Raw genomic sequence first — 16648 nt, 5'->3', positions numbered from 1 at the left:
GGAGGCTCAGAGACGCTAAGTGGTTTCCTAAGTTTCCTGCAGGTAGACATTGATGTAGCTGAAATAGGAAGTCAGCTCCTTCTGACTACAAAGCCCATGTTTTAGCCATAACAGAGTGATGTTCACTTAAAGCATGTTAATGTGTTAATTCTGAAGGAAGTTACATAGAATTTGTTTTGGTTTTGAAGGTGATTTGTGACTAACATGTCTATGCAGTACGTGACTGTGATGCCATAGTCTCCTCTTCCTAGAATGAAATTGCACAATAAAGTCCCTCTTTTCAGGTAGATTCAGGAAAACTGGTCTAGTAAACAAGGCTAAAGATGATTTTCCCTTTCTTTCAGGTTCTTTTTATGGATAAATACTTTTGAGTGTACTTTTTTGTGTGTGTGCAAGAAAAAATCAACAGAGATAATTTAGGCATATAATGAATCCAGAGGAAACACAAATGGCCAATAAATATACAAAAAGACGTTCAATTCCACCAGTAATTAGGGAAACATAAGTTAAAACTATAATGAAAGAACATCTTTTACTCATCAGACTAGCCGAAATTAAAAAGTGTGACAATCACCAGTATAGAGGAGGAGGATGGCTAAACAGATAATCTCATACCATGCTTATGGGTATGTAAATGGGAATAGCCACTTGGGAGAGCAGTGTGACAGTAAAATTACAAAGGTGCTAACTCTATAAACTAGCATTTCCTTTTCTGGGTATACACCCTAGAGAAACATTTGTACATGCACATGAGGGGACATACAAATGGATGTTTATTACAGCATTGCCAGAAATAGCAAAAAAAGAAAAATTAGGAACTACCCAAATGCCCATTAATAAAGAAATGGATAAAATATGGTATCCTTATGCAATGTATTTCTGTCTAGATAAAAGAAAGGGACCAGAGCTATATGAGTCAATAAAGATAAGTCTAGAACTCTTAATATTAATTTTTTTAAAAGGCTGCAGAATGAAATGTATAGAATGATTCCTTACATAAAATTTATTTTCAAAGCCCATAGAAACATTACATCTTGTTTCTGAATTTCTATTGATGTATGTAAAAGTATTAAAAAGGATGACTATCAAACTCATCATAGGTCTGTCTCTGGGAAACAAGGAGAGGGCAATGAGTCTGGAGATATGGTCAAATGGGAGTGTTAAATCTTACTATTTTTTTCCTAAAAATAAAAGATGAATATATAACATGTGTGATTTAAAAAAAATACACACACATACAATAATAAAATTTATTAATAGTTTTAATATCTGGGACACGATAATATAAGTGTTTCCTATATCGTTTTGAAAAGTGTGGCTTTCTAAAGGAAAATCAAGTGCCTTAGCATTATTCCAGAAACATTGTTGGTCTATCAGTCTCAGGGAAAGAGAATAATAAGTCTTTGTTAGAAGTGGTCAAGTGGGCAGACTATACACAGGATCTTCATGTTCTGTGACTGGTCCAGACCTGTCCATACTGGTGTGTGTACTCTCAAGCTAGCAATATGTACATCATCTTCTGTGGCAATCTCAAAGGAATCTTTGGAGAATGACTCCATTGCAAACTTAGATATTTAAGAAAGTCACCAGTAAAGAGTGGAATTTGAAGGAACTAGCTGCTCCTTCAAATAAAGACCAGACAAAAGAAATTCTTCCGTAGGAGACAGAAAGCACAGAAAATAATAGAATATTTAGGTTACTTCTACTTCACACAGTCCTCTTTCCAGCTGAGCAGTTTCTTCTAACACACGCTGTTCTTGTCACCATTCTTGGAATAACTCTTGGGTCTCAGTCTGACGCTCTGTCTGTGACTATAAACAACTTTTCCTCTACAGTTAGCACAACCACAGAATAATGACACTGCATTAGAGACATGAATCACAGCATAAATACTTTTTTATTATGATAAACTAAATCACTGGTTGTCTGTTTCTACAGGCATAGGCAGAAAATGCATCGGGCTTTCTATTTTTTTTATTATGCACTGGAACAGAGACCATCATTTGTTGAATAATACGTGTTTTAAGAAATGTCTCAATGCCTGTAATGAAAGAGATGATATGTGATCCCGCAGATCCTTGAGCCAAGCATGGGTGACTCTTTTCCTACAGAAGAAAAGAGACTTAACACCTCTAACATGATAGATAAAGAGGCACAATAGCAAGATAGAAAAAGAGCAATGGAAGGGGAGGAGGAAAGGGGGAAATAAAGCTAAAGACATAATAGTTTCGGTAAATATATCACCCTACATTAAAATTAAAGAAGTAAAGGGGATGTCATGGCAGCATTTCTTCAGTCTTTGGTGAATTACATACCCCTGCACTCAGTAGAAGAGTATTGAGTCTTTGTGCCAATCAGGATAAGCTAGGGTACACCAGAGTAACAATCTCCAAGCCCCAGTAGCCTAAAGGTTGATTTCTCACTTTTGTGACAATTCTAGAAGGGTGGCTTGGGGCTATGCTGTTGCCATCATCCTCCCTTTGAGTCTCAGGCTATTGGAGCAGCCAATATGGATGTTGCCAGTCACCAAGACAAAAGGAAAAAAGAGCCTCACATGGGGTCTTGAAGCTTCTGCCAAAGGTGACTCACTTCCTTTCTCCTAGTGATTCATTGGTCAAGACAAGCCATATGGCTAAGCCTGACAGCATAATGGGAAGGTATTCTGCTCCTATAGCTCCCAGCTTGCAGTACCATACTTCAATGGATTTCATACTTATTGAGATGTCCAGGTTTCAGGAGAGCATCTTTCCATAAGGAGAGACAAAATGTGGGGATCGGTCAAGTGGTAAAAATGCCCCTTCTCAGTGATATGAAAGAATCACAGCCCATTCCATCCATGTTTAGAGCAATGATATTGTCAGAGAAGAACTTTGGAAGAAAATGTCTGGAAAATGCTGGTGAAAGTGGAAAAACCTAAAGGGCTCCATCTTTCCAAGAATTGACCAAAGAGTCCTCCAAACCTATTCCTCACCCTTCCTAACACCAAGAGAGATATGGAACTGTTTAGGTAGACAAGAACTTTTGAGCCTGAAAACTTCTTTGAAAATATAAAGAAACTGAGTCACCAAAGAGAAGCAAATAACATAATCAGTGGAGGCAGCACATCAACAAAGGTGAATCCATCCTCTTGGAAGTCCTATCTAGCCTGCATTCCTTCACCTACCACTTCTCACCATCTCAGAAGATCTTTATGTTTAAAAGCATCAACTTCATTTTGTCCTGTTCAGGAAGAGAACACATCCTTCTTCCTTCTAGATGCTTCACAATCTCAGTCCCCACCCCTCTGCTTGAGGAAGAGCTCCTTCATCAGTTCCTCTATTCTCTAAAATTTTCCATCTCTCCTTAGACTTTATTTCTCCCTTACTTACCTCTCCAATATTGAGAATAAGTGGTCGACATCTGTTCCACATGTAATTTGCAGGGAGTCTTCTGACGGAAGCCTCATAAAGTGAAGTTTCAGGAATTCTGCCAGAGTTTTCCAGAACTATCTTCACTTCTGTCTCTCTCAAGTTCCTCCAAAATCCCTCTCAAGTCCCACTTTCCATCCTAAGGGCTTCCCTGATATTCCTCTTATAAATTTCATTTTTTAACTTAAGTTAGTCAGAGCTGGTTTCCAATACTTACAACCAGGAACCCTGTCTAATGCCCTCCCCATTATTCACAGCCAGTGGGATAAAGCCCAAATTCTTAAGCCCAATATTCCAAGCCCTTCAACTTTCAACTCACCATGTTAGTAATCACACCAATGCTTCGTGTCTTAGCTTGAGTTGCCTAGAAAACAGTCTGAGGCAAAAGTGTACATGCTAACTCACTCTTGCATGGGGGGATATGCAATCCAAGGTAATCAGCTGCAAGGAGAAGGAGGCATAAGGCAGGGACTAAGGGAGAGCAAATGTAAGGAAATGCATTACCAAACTAGCCACAGCTTCGTAAAAAGTTCAGCCAACTGCTTTGACTTGCTAGATTTCTTCAGAGAGGGCTTACAACACTACAATCTTTCTAAACAACCCAACTGAGAAGGGGGCCAGACTGGGAGTTCATCGGCCATTTCGCTCCTATCTTCTTTCTAACCCCATTTGTTAGAGTTCAAATCACAGGGAATTAACACCCTCCCACATCTGGATTGCATCACATGGCCCTTTCAGCAACAGCTGGAGAAGCCAGATCCCACATATGGCTGTGTGGAGCCATATTTAAGTCTACAAGTGGTGGGAGGAACCAGAGATACCCTGTGGCAAGGGCCTCCCATGGAGTCCATCACCACACAGTGACTAGGGCAGAATAAGTGGCCCCAGAGATAGATGACGCCAAAGGAATCTAAGGTGGCCCATGAGAGTTACCAGTTATACTAGGTACCATCCACATCCAAGAAGGAAACTCAGAACAGACACCATAGGATCTGGACCTCCGGCCAGACCCCATATGCTTTTTCTCATGTGGGCATAACACATTTGACATTGACCACAGTTGACATGTGCAGGGGGTTCAGTTCTCTTAAATTAAGATTTTTGCCATCCATCAATGTGATTTCTTAATATGTTGATCAAACAAAAATGCCTTGTGACCACCTAGAGGGGTGGGATAGGGAGGGTGGGAGGGAGACGCAAGAGGGAGGAGATATGGGGATATATGTATATGTATAGCTGATTCACTTTGTTATAAAGCAGAAACCAACACACCATTGTAAAGCAATTTATAGACGTTAAAAAAATTAAAAAAAAATAAATACAGGGTAAATGATAAATAACTTAGAAAGTTTTAAAAATGCCTATGTAACAAATACTTTCAGAAATCTTTACCCACACCCTTCACCCCTCAAAAAAGTTCAGGATTACAGCAACTCTGACTGAAAAATAAGTAGATAAGTGATAATATTTTTCTTCGCTCAAATCATTAGTGAAGAAAAATATTATCACTCAAGAGTAGTGATAACTGGGAGATGAATAAGTCCCTGAGGAACATCATACAAACATAATTTTTAAATTATTTAACATTTTTATTTAAGCATAAATTTTTATAATCTAGTATTTATCAAGAAAAATAGCAATGTGCTGTTTAAATTGAGAAAGTTGGGGCTTAGGAAAACCAGGTAAAGTCAATGTTTTGTATTTTATCTATATTATTCCAAGGTAGTCACTCAAATGAAAATTAGACATTGTATTTGTTTCTCAGTACTTGTTTTCAAACTTGTTTTTCAAGTGATTATATTACATTATTTCCACCATTCAGTTTTTGGGCTCCTGTTGAAACCAAGCAGGACCCTGTGGGGCTCCTGGGCATGGAAGCCTTTCTGCATCCCCCATTTCTTGTTTGTAGAGAATAGATTCCAGCCTCCATGACCTTCCCTGACTCCCAAAGGGCAGATTTGAACAGCTGCTAATCAGGGAAGGGAGGGGATGCAGAGACAAGGGAGGAGCAGTCAGGAAACAACAGTGCAGTCTTGGGGGAGGGTCCCAGTTTTGCCTCAAGGGACACACATCACAATAGCTTTGAGCTCTTTACAGAACTAAAACCCCCAAATGGTAGGTGTAGCATTCTTCATTCCATAGAAGACCACCTGAGGTGAGATTAAAGGAACCAGGGAAGCCATCAGGAGATTACCTGAGACCAGATTAAAGGCGTACAGGCCCTGAACACACACCCTAATCTTATCAGCAACTCTGCCTTTGAACCATTGCTATAAAACTCCTCACCAAATCCTCCCAGGTTGGGACACACAGTTTTGAGGGGCACAAGCCCGCTGTGTCCCCCTTTGCCTGGCAAAGCAATAAAGCTATTCTTTTCTCCTTCACCCAAAATTCTGTCACCGAGATTCGATTCAGCACTGGTGCACAGAAGCTGAGTTTTCAGCATCACTGTGGGATCATAGAACTCCTGAATTAGAAGGACCTTGGTATCTAGCCTACCCCCTGCCTCAAACTAAAGCCCAACTAGGGAAAATGACATGGTCACATAGTTAGCCGGTACTAAAAACCCAAATTTTATGCCCCATCCTAGTCCTGTTCACTGAGCATCCCAAGAACCAAAAAACTGAGGCAGACACTGGAGGTGGGAAGTTGTTGTGCCAGATGACGAGACTTCATGACCCATAGGAAGGTTGTGGTGGAAGGAAAGCAGGAGGTTTGGTGCTTTTGGTGATTGGCATGTGAGCACCTTTCTGTTAGTTTCAATGGGCAATGTTGCCACCCCCTCCTTCTTCCACTCCTCCTGCTGCTGCCCAGGGACATCCTGACGCTGCTGCCCTCCTCCTCTGCCACCACAGAAAACTCTGGGACAGAAGATGATGGGAAACTGAAGCTGCCACCCTGGGACAGCCCTCTCCATAGCCCTCTTTCAAGGGTAACTGGAGTTGGCCCTGGAACAGGCTTTCTCCACCTCTTCCATGCTCTCAGCCCTCTTCATAAGTACCTCTTACAGATAAGGGCAGGGTAATCAGTAATGAATAAATCAAACTACCTGGGATAAGGAGTCCTGGTCAAGGTGGAGTTTTAGATTTGTCCCAATGTCCAACAATTCACTCTTGAAATTTCTCAAGAGATCAGTTCTTATACAACACAGTGCTGTTGCACCTTCTGAATTCTCATCATGTCACTGAATGTCATAAGTAGATGGTGAAATGAAGAGAAGAATGAGTGCATGAATACTGGGAAAAGAAATGACCACTTATCTTAATCACCTTCCAGGCATTTCTGATTCCCAGTAAGTCTCATCTCTCCCCTCACTCCCAAACTCTTGAAAGCGAGCTCTAAGTAAGAAATACTAAGGACCTGCTTTGTTTGAGTTGAGAATAATAACAACAATAGCAACAATAATAGGTGTGTATATGGCAAACATTGTAGAGATATTATTCTAACCCTTTCATCAATCCAATGAAGGGGCAATATTATCAATTCCATTTAGAGATGAGATAAACAGAGACATAATTTAAGGTCACACATAAGTCTCAACCATGGATTTTCATGGCTGTGATAGGCAGAATAATCCCCCCCACTCAGCAATGATATACACACCCTAATCCCTGGAACCAATGAATATGTTACCTTACATTGCAAAAGGGATTTTGAAGATGTGATTAAGGGTGAAAACCTTTAGATGGGGGAGATTATCTGCATTGTCTGGTTCAGTCTAATCACGTGAATTCCATAAAGCAGAGAATCTTTCCCAGGTGGGTCAGAGAAAGATGTGACAAGGGAAGAAGAATTAGATGACAGCGTGAGAAAGGTTCAACACCCTGAATCTGTGGTTGGTTCTGAGATGTAAGGGGCCACATGCAAGGACTGGAAAGAGATCTTTACAAGCTTAGAATAGCCCTCAGCTTATAGTCAGCGAGAAAATGGGGACCTCAGTCCCACACCACAAGGAACTGAATTCTGTCAACAGCCTGAATGAGCGGGAAATAAATCGTCCCTCCCCTAGAGCTTCCAGAAAGGAATACAGCCTGTCAGTACCTTGATTTTTGTCCTTGACTACTGACCTACAAACCTGCAAGATAATAAATTTGTGTTGTTTTAGGCCACTAAGTCTGTAGTAATTTGTTAAAGCAGCAATAGGAAACTAATACAGGCATTATCTCTTGTTTGGATAATCACAAAAGCCTCTTAAGTTAAGTGATCTACCTACTTCCATTCTTAGCCCCCTCCAGCATATTCTCAATACAGGAGTCAGAGTGGTCTTTTTAAAACATGTCAGACAGTATGGTACTGGCACAAAAACAGAAATATAGATCAATGGAACAGGACAGAAAGCCCAGGGATAAACCCATGCACATATGGTCACCTTATCTTTGATAAAGGAGGCAAGAATATACAGTGGAGAAAAGACAGCCTCTTCAATAAGTGGTGCTGGGAAAACTGCACAGCTACACATAAAAGAATGATATTAGACCACTCCCTAACACCATACACAAAAATAAACTCAAAATGGATTAAAAACCTAAATGTAAGGCCAGACACTATAAAACTCTTAGAGGAAAACATAGGCAGAACACTCTATGACATAAATCACAGCAAGATCCTTTTTGACCCACCTCCTAGAGAAATGGAAATAAAAACAAAAATAAACAAATGGGACCTAATGAAACTTAAAAGCTTTTGCACAGCAAAAGAAACCATAAACAAGACGAAAAGACAACCCTCAGAATGGGAGAAAATATTTGCAAATGAAGCAACTGACAAAGGATTAACCTCCAAAATTTACAAGCAGCTCATGCAGCTCAATATCAAAAAAACAAACAACCCAATCCAAAAATGGGCAGAAGACCTAAATAGACATTTCTCCAAAGAAGATACACAGATTGCCAACAAACACATGAAAGAATGCTCAACATCACTAATCATTAGAGAAATGCAAATCAAAACCACAATGAGGTATCACCTCTCACCAGTCAGAATGGGCATCATTAAAAATCTACAAACAATAAATGCTGGAGAGGGTGTGGAGAAAAGGGAACCCTCTTGCACTGTTAGTGGGAATGTAAAGTGATACAGCCACTATGGAGAACAGTATGGAGGTTCCTTAAAAAATTAAAACTAGAACTACCATACGACCCAGCAATCCCACTACTGGGCATATACCCTGAGAAAACCATAATTCAAAAAGAGTCATGTACCACAATGTTCATTGCAGCTGTATTTACAATAGCCAGGACATGGAAGCAACCTAAGTGTCCATCGACAGATGAATGGATGTGGCCTATATATACAATGGAATATTACTCAGCCATGAAAAGAAACGAAATTGAGTTATTTGTAGTGAGGTGGATGGACCTAGAGTCTGTCATACAGAGTGAAGTAAGTCAGAAAGAGAAAAACAAATACTGTATGCTAACACACATATATGGAATCTAAAAAAGAAAAGGTTCTGAAGAACGTAGGGGCAGGACAGGAATAAAGACACAGATGTAGAGTATGGACTTGAGGACACAGGGAGGGGGAAGGGTAAGCTGGGACGAAGTGAGAGAGTGGCATGGACATATATACACTACCAAATGTAAAATAGATAGCTAGTGGGAAGCAGCCACATAGCACAGGGAGATCAGCTCGGTGCTTTGTGACCACCTAGAGGGGTGGGATAGAGAGGGTGGGAGAGAGACGCAAGAGGGAGGAGATATGGGGATATATGTGTATGTATAGCTGACTCACTTTGTTATAAAGCAGAAACTAACACACCATTGTAAAGCAATTATACTCCAATAAAGATGTTAAAAAAAAAAAGAATAAAAGCTTCCTTTTGCTTCTGAAAAAAACAAAACAAAACAAAAAAACCGTGTCAGATCATGTCTGTTGTCTGCTCGAAATGTCCAATGGCTTCTCAGGTTGACTCAAAATAAAAGCCAAAGTCATTACAATGGCCTCTAAGGTCACAATCTAGTTCCTTATTGCCACTCTGATCCTTACTCCTACTACTCTCAATCTTTCTTTCTCTACTCCAGTCATACTGTCTCTGTTGATGTTCCCTGAATACGCAGACATGTGCCCCCATCTAAGGGCATTTTCATATCCAGTCTCTGCCTGAAACAGTCTTCCCTCAGATATATACACAGCTTTCTCACTCTTTAGGTTTTGTTCCACTCTTACTTTCTCAGGCTTTCCATGACTATCTTATTTAAAATTACAACACCCTTTCAGTACTTTCTTATTTTATTTTTTATTATTTTACTTATTTTACTTATTTTATTTTATTTTTTTTTTATTTTACTTATTTTATTTTATTTTTTCTCAGTAACACCTATTGTTTTCAAATATATCCCTTATTTCACTTATTTTGCTTATGTCTTCCTGTACTAGAATTTGAGCCCAATGAAAGAAGGGATATTTTACTTTTTTGTTTAGTGATGTATCCCCAACACCTAGAATAGAGTCTGGCACCTAGTAGGCACTCAATAAATATGTATCGAATAAGTGAATGTTTAAATGTGCTAATAAATAAATAAGTGAATAAATGAGTTAATGGAAAGAACTTGGAGCCTCTGGATGAATCAGAGTAATCAGAATTTAGTGGCATAAGGCTGGTGGACACTGACAACTCACTCCTGGGGGCTCCCACAGTCTCTGCTCATATCCATGTTTATACACACACTCTGCAGACTCTTTTTTAGTTATTTCCAATGTTTGTAGATCTGTATCTCCAGTGGCAAAAAAAGTTTCTGATGACTTATTTCCAAACCCCATTTGTTTTAAGCAACATCTGTTATCATGACAATTTTGAATAGAGAAAAAAATCACATCATGGCCATGGAAGACAAGTATAAGGTAGAGTGGTTAAGAATATAGTCATACCATAATTTCAATCCTGTTTCTGCCACTTATTAGTTATAAGACCTTAGGCAAAGTATTTAGTCACTGTTAACCTCAGTTTCATCATGTGTGACTAATAATACTTAACTCACAGGGTTATTGAAGAAACTCAATCAGTTAACACATTTAAAGCATTTAGTGTAGTCCCAGCACATAGTAGGTATGCAGTACCTGGTAATTATTATTGTGAGCACAAAACTGTTTTTCATTCTTGATCACCTCAAGCTCTGCTTTACCTTTGGTGCGAATCATGTATTCTACCTTTGAGCAGACCTACCATCTGACACAAATATCTGCCTCCTCTTACCACCATTATGCCTACTCTTCCCCCTGATCCTAAACTAAAGCTGCTGATTGTTTCCCTTAGAAGTACAGAGGCAGACCTGGGCCTGAAACTCTACCAAGTCCTGGAGGAAGCTTGATCAGAGAAGCCCCTAGAGACACAGATGAGAGGATTGGTGGTTGGTAAGATCTTATGGTCCAAGTCGCATTTTTATATTTCCTTCTCTTCCCCTTCTCTCCTCTGTTCTACCCACCTACACAGGGGGCCAGGAGGCCAGGATCTCCCTTATTATCCATAGAGAGATCCTTACTAGAATTACAGGAACAGATCACAGAGCAGAGAATGTTACAGACAAAAACCTCCCCACAGTATCAACCAAACAACCCCTTCTTCCCATGGGTGAATCAATTTCACAACCACTCATGGAGGAAACAGGACTCAAACCCAGATCACAGTTCTTCTGCCAGGAGTGCTTCTTAGACACTCCCAGTGCAGCAAACAGGAAGAGACCTCATTCATTTCTACATTTCCCAGAGCTATATTAACTGACCTTACCCTACACTGTTCTTTTTGTATTACCTTGGAACAGGAGTCAAGGCATAGAAATGAAAGGAAGTAGCAGAGTTTTTTCAGAAGAGAACTTTAATAACTCACTTTTCAAGACCCAAGCTACTGTGTTATCTCCTCTGAATTAAGGCCCAGCTGTTGTGTCAGACAGATTCCACTTTCAAAAATGAGAGGCTTGAATTTAATCAATTTATTTTCTCTGACTCATAGAAATTTTTCCTTCTTATTATAACATTCTCTTTAGTATCTAAAGGTAAACCAGACCATTGGACAGGACAGGAGAAGGTGAATGATTCAGTATGACGTACCATGACTGCTTAGACAACAATTCAAAAATGTCTTGCTTATTGTTAAAGGCTGTGTTGTGTTAGTAGAGTATGAAGGACAGGATTTGCACACACATGCACACACACCACAAGTTAAGCCAACATAGCAAGCCCTCTGTAGCATTTTTGGATGAGGCAATATCTTTAAAGTTTTCAGCAGTTAAAGTTTCAACAGACCCTGGAGAGTCTACAGGCAGGGCTCAACCTACAGAAGACTTGACAATAGAAATTAAGAGGCTGACTCCTAAACCTCTGTTGATGCATGAAAATGGTTATAATCCCAATTTGGTTAAAAATAAATGTTTCCAAATCACCACCATAGAATGCAGCAGTGGCCTTCCATCAGTAGAAAAAACTGTTATTTTCATAGCTTCCACTTTCTCCAAGAAAGCAATTTTTTTTCAAAGAGACAGTCTTTTCAGTATCTAGGCATAGCAGTTTTGTAACTCTATGTTCTAACTCTGTACTTGGTGGGGTAAGAAATTAAGATATACACAGATGTAGAGAACAAACGTATGGACACCAAGGAGGGAAAGTGGCGGGGGCGGTGGGGTGGTGATGGTGGGATGAATTGGGAGATTGGGATTGACATACATACACTAACATGTATAAACTAGATAACTAATGAGAACCTGCTGTATAAAAATAAGTAAAATAAAATTCAAAAATTCAAAAAAAAGATATATAAGACTGTTTTTATAAACCAACTTCAATTTATAGAAATAACTAATTGATCATGCCCATGACTGTTCTGTTTACAAATAACACACTGTAATTCATTCCAACTCAATCCACTTTTCAAGGCATAAAGGCCTGGGAAACTATGCAAAAGGGCATTGAATTTACCTCACTAGCAAAGGAGAGCCATCAAAAGTTTTTGAAAAATAAAGTCTCAGTATCACCTTGGAAGCTCTGTGGTCATGGGATTAGAATGTTAATGCAAAAGTCTAGGCAAGAGATGATGACTAGATAGTATCAATTTTTAAAAAGAATGAAAGGTGAGATTCAAGAGTCAGCTTTGAGGTAGAACTGACAGGTATTGGTAACTGATTAAAAGAGGGGTCATTTAATTTATACTGCTATCAGGGAATTCCCTGGCGGTCCAGTGGTTAGGACTCTGTGCTTTCACTGCCGAGAGTGTGGGTTCAGTCCCTGGTCAGGGAACTAAGATCTTGCAAGCCGCGTGGTACTGCCAAAAGACTAATTTTTTTATAGTGTTATCAACTGCAATGATAATGTGTGAGGCCATTAAATGTGAGAGGCACTGATTGTCAGATGAAAACCCTTTTTCTATTAAGTAAGAGAAATTCAAAACAAGGGTCAAAAGATCATTAGACTGGAGGAAACCTTGAGAGTTCCCTCTCAGGTAGGACTATCTTTTAAAAAGGATAGAGTCTGTGGTGAAAAGTCTCAGTAGAAGGAAATTTCACAGGCTTCTTTAAGATACCAATTTTTAAAAATCTTTCATGGCAAGAAAGATCAGACAGACTAAGGAACTGAAAAGACATCCATTATGTGGCCTGAGAGTCATATTTGTTTCCAAGGGAGGGGACCAGCATTTCATGAGTCTCCTCAGCATCTCTGACCTGGAAGTTCAGTTTTGTTAAACAAACTAATACATTGAGCACCAGTCATGTATTAGATGCTGGGGATACAAAAATAAGTAAGACAAGTTCTCCTGTCCTCACAGAACTTACAGCCCAAAAGCATCATGATGATGTGTCCAGTTGGCCTTTGGGGCTATCCTCAGTCAGGACACCTCTCTGACATATTTCAGGCCAAGGTGTATGTGTTCTCCAAGCCCTTCTACATATCTCTTTCACTACACTAACCACATTGATTTATCACTATCTGCTTATGTGTTCATCTCCTCCTAAGGACTGTGATCCCACGGTGCAGGGGCCACGTCTTATCCATCTTTGCATTCCCAGCACCTTGCACAGTGCCTGGCATATAATATACTAGGAGCTCAATAAATAAGCAGATCTTGACTTTATTCTTTAGGTGAGTTTATTTCTTCTATTTCTGGAACAAGAACTCTGAAGACATTTAATAATTACTATCACCTCTTCACAGACTTCCCTTACTGAAGTTTAGAGATACTAGAACTTATAACAATTTATTCTGGTTTATTTTCCCAGTAACTTACACATATTGATATCTCTTCTCTTCAGAATGGTACAGAGCAAAAAAGCATGGGACTTGAAATCTGAAGGTATGAATGAAATATTAGCTTTGTCATTTACTATCTGATAATGATGGGTAGCCCTCAGCTTAGCCATCTGGGGATAGCAGGAGAGGATAAAATGCTGTCTTCATAGGATTATTCTGAGGGTCAAATTAGGTAATGCATGTCATAGACTGTAAAGTGACATGGAAATATTTGTTGCATATTGGTTACCTGGGATGCCCATCAAGAAAAAGGCATCTTTTTTTTCCTTGCCTTAAAATTTTTTCTTAATTTAGTACATATGGAGGGTTGAAAAAACAGTTGGCACTTTTAATTCTGAAATATGGTGAAGATAATATTTAATAATTCCAAATATTTTCAGTAAGAACATATCACTGAATGACTAAAATGTCATAAGATTTCAGGATTTATGTTAGAGAAATTTTACAAGTTCTTAAATTCAGTTCTTTTTTGGGTAGAGAGAGTTTTCATAGCTCAGTTGACAAAGGATGACTTTGAATGGGAATGAAAACCTTAATCTTATTTTGAAAACATCAACTGTCTAATTATTATGGGCTCCATATATTCTTTTTTAATATCTATGGCAAAGAGAATTTCATAGTCAACGCCTTCTGCAAATATGCTTTTGTGGTAGAGAGAACAAATACATTTTGCAAAGGAAAATAAGCAGATTTAGAGAATTAGACTGATTTGTTGACTTGCTGAATTAAATAATTCCCCCCTCAGACAGTTGGCAGAATGAAAAATCAAGCCCTTCAACTTCATGGCTGCTTCTGTTTGCTTTTTACCTAGTTCATTTTCTCTTAGGTCCCAAAATACGAATTAAAAGTGTTTTGCTACCTGATGACAGTTATAGACGATAAACTTCTTAAGTTTTAACTCCATAAACATAGAAGTCAGGATTCTGTCTGTTTACGGCTTGTGTTTTAAATGAATACTTTCATTACTGTCTTCCCTATGGTGATAAACAACTCAATTTAAAAAAAACCAACACCTATAGTAGACTACACTCTACTGAAGGAAAGAAATGATGCAAAAGTAGAGGATACCATAACTGTGCCCAAATTATTTGCAATGACATTCAGAGTTTTTATAAAATAATCATACACTTAGTTATAATTAATAATTAATTAGTTTCTCAAGAAAGCATTTGCCTCATTTAGTAAACATTTATAGTGTTTCAGTTATAACCCAGGCATTGTGCCAGGTGATAGTGAGCAAAAGAAGATATTCCCTATATTCCCTGCGCTAGTGGAGCTGTTCATTTCAATGAGGAAATAGACATTAATCAATTGATCACACTGATGTGAATACATAATTACAAATGGAGAAAAATGTTGTGAAAGAAAAGGGTGTGAGCCTCTTAAATAAATTGTAAAGAAAACTGTTGCAACCTGGGAGTGCAGAGAGGGTGGGCTTTCTTGAGGAGGCAGCATGTGACCTAAAAGTTGAAGGAAGGGTAAGAACTCATTAGGTGAAGGAGGGCTACAAACTCAGACTAAGGAGACAGTGTATGCAAAAACCCTTTGGCGAGAGGGAGAAGGATTTGAGAAGCTTAAAGAACCCCAGTTTGGTGGCAAAGAGTTACTTTGTGTGTTACAAAGAGTAAGAAGCCTCCGGGAGGGACACTGATGAGAGATATTCTGGAGCACTAGGCAAGAAAAAGTGATGCAGTATCGTATAGGCCATGTCAAAGATATTGGTCTTTAACATCTTAAGGAAGGAGGAAATGCTCATTTATGTTTTCAGCAAACAGAGTGCTTCCTATTGCCAGGCAGTCTTCTAGATGCTGAGGATAAAGTAATAAATTAAAAAAATACATGATCACATTTGAGTCCATCCTGTTTTCAGGATAAAATAAGGATTGGAGGGGGGTCAGTATTGATGTCTGGAGACTAGTTTGTAAGCTTTTGTAGCAGTTCAAATGAAATATGATAGTGTTTGGTTTGGGGCAGTGGGTAGTAGAGAGAAGTGGACACAGCTGTGAGATGTCAAGAGGTAAAATCAACAGGACTTGGTGATAAATTAGAAGCTGGCTTAAGAAAAGAGAGGTATCATCTCTACTTCTGTGTTTCTTCCTTGAGACACTGTGTTGATAAAGGTAAAATTTACTGAAATAGGAAAGTCTGGAAGAGAGAGAGTTACATTTACTTTTCTTCATTGGAAGATAGTGGGGAGTGACCGTAAATTCAGGTTGGTAAGTTTAGTCTTGGACGTATTGACCATGAGGTGATATTCAAGTGGAAATATTGAGTAGATAGTTGGAAATACAACTTTGGAACTCAATAAAGAGGTCTTGGCTAGATAAATTGAAGATAAGATTAGGGATGGAACTTGAAATCACCAGATTATAAGCTCCATGAAAGGAGTGTCTACATCTATCTTTGCTCACAATTGGAATTTTAGAGTAGTGTATCTGACACATACTAGGTGCTCAATAAGTATTTGTTAAATGATGACTACTCAATGGATGAACCTAGAATTCTTAAAATTTGTTACATAAGCTTATGAAATCACTCTCGTCGGGGTTCCTCTAGAAATATTATAGTACGTTTTGCCTCTCCTGTGCCAAAAATGGTGAGTAAAATATCAACATAATTAATTTCGGGTAGTACAAAAAATAAATGTGATAGAGCATGAATATGATTTGACCTTGGCAAAGATGGGTTTCTCCTTTGATAGAGTAGACTTTCAATCATGTATATTTTACTATGTAATAATATTGGACACTGACTGAGAGACATAAGAAGGAAAACAACTAAGTAGGAGAAGAAAAAGAGGAGGAAGTGGTGGAAGTGGTGCAGGAGGAGGAGGGGAAGGGGGAGGAGCTAATGATACAAGGGTTGTACAGAACAGAGGCCTCTGAAAAACAAGCCAAGAATTTTTGTTTGCAGTTGGCTGTATTTGATGTAAATTCCTCATGCCTGACTCTAAGATCAGGTGAATGCATTCAAGCCAAAAAAATTGTGTGTGTGTGTGATTCCTT

This window comes from Balaenoptera acutorostrata, chromosome X, assembly GCF_949987535.1.
Source record: "Balaenoptera acutorostrata chromosome X, mBalAcu1.1, whole genome shotgun sequence".
NCBI lineage: Eukaryota > Metazoa > Chordata > Mammalia > Artiodactyla > Balaenopteridae > Balaenoptera > Balaenoptera acutorostrata.
The sequence above is the reverse complement of the archived record's forward strand: the minus strand, read 5'-3'. Positions refer to the sequence as shown.